We start from the raw sequence: 1715 nt of genomic DNA, 5'->3' as shown, positions 1-1715 counted from the left end.
AATGTCCACAATAGCCAAACTATGGAAAGAACCTAGATGTCCATCAACAGATGAATGGATCAAGAAGATGTGGTATATATACACAATGGAATACTATGCAGCCATCAAAAGAAATGAAATCTTGCCATTTGCAACAACATGGATGGAACTAGAGCGTATCATGCTTAGCGAAATAAGTCAAGCAGAGAAAGACAACTATCATATGATCTCCCTGATATGAGGAAGTGGTGATGCAACATGGAGGCTTAAGTGGGTAGAAGAATAAATGAAACAAGATGGGATTGGGAGGGAGACAAACCATAAGTGACTCTTAATCTCACAAAACAAACTGAGGGTTGCCGGGGGGAGGGGGTTGGGGAGAAGGGGGTGGGATTATGGACATTGGGGAGGGTATGTGATTTGGTGAGTGCTGTGAAGTGTGTAAACCTGGTGATTCACAGACCTGGGGATAAAAATATATGTATATAAAAAATATATGTTTATAAAAAATAAAAAAAAAAAAAATAAAAATAAAAAAAAAAAAAAAAAAAAAAAAAAAAAAAGTATGTGCGTGCTGAATGAAAAAGAATGAATGAAAGTGTTGAGCAGTTTCAAACATCTCGTTAGCATAACTAACAAGAGAAGGAAATTAAGGCTGACAAAAGTAGAGAAGCATCTCCAAAGTCATACACTTGTAAGAGATAGAGGTTGAATTCCATCCTAGTCTGACTCTAGAAGCCTGAAGCCTTAGTTGTATTGCCTCCTTGGATGATGGGCCTTCACAGAAAGAGAAGTCTGCCCAGTTTCCATGTTTCCCAGAGTTCAAGTGGAAGCCCCATTTGGACCAGACTCTGTGTCCTAGACTGTTCAAGGATCAGTTAATTATTTCAATGAATATTTATGGGTCACTTATTATAGGTCTTTCAGACTTTGGGGTATAGCTGTGAGCACAACAGATTCCCTGCTCCTGTTAATATTTCGTTCTAGTGTGGAGAGATATACAATGAACAAAAGGACTCATTAAATTTTAAATGGTGGAGTAATTAAAGCTTGGTTAACAAATGGAGAATCATCCAGCATCTGTGTGTATAGAAGGAAGAGTGAATGTGGAGGTGAAAGAGAGCTTGCTGGGTTCAGGGCACTTGGAGTAGTTTGTAATAGCTGGAGGTTGAGTGGAATATAGGCTGGGGTTCATGTGGGAACTTAGAAAGTAGGATCCACAAGAAGATGAGTCACTTAACTTCTTAGGTACTAAGTGTTTTTGACAAGAAAAGATGGATTTACACATTTGAGAAAACGTGTGGCAAATCTCTAAGGCTCAAATCTAAAAACGCTAATGTTCTTTTCTGTTATTGAACAGTAATGACAATAATTATAGCTGCTGTTTTTGAGTTTGCTATTTATTGGGCACTGTGCTAGTTGCTTTACGTGTTTATTTATCCCCTATAATGAAGAGTAGTGGGGATTTTTATAGTTTATAATGTTGGGTAGCAATAGATGGCAAGCATTAGGATTAAATTCTAAATTTATTAATTTCAAAGAGCTTGTTTTTTGTCTAAGTTTCTGCTTTCCAGACTGACACTCAGGCAAATGGTGATAACCAAGATGAAAAAAGTTTAAAAAGGCAGTTACAAAGATTAAATGACATAAAGTTTATGAAGTATTTAGTAAAAGGGAAATCAATTAAGTTTATTATATTTCATTTTTAGTTTTTAACTTTTTAAAAAATATATATA

The sequence above is a fragment of the Mustela lutreola genome, chromosome X (assembly GCF_030435805.1).
Source record: "Mustela lutreola isolate mMusLut2 chromosome X, mMusLut2.pri, whole genome shotgun sequence".
Classification (NCBI taxonomy): Eukaryota; Metazoa; Chordata; class Mammalia; order Carnivora; family Mustelidae; genus Mustela; species Mustela lutreola.
This window is presented reverse-complemented; position numbering follows the sequence as displayed.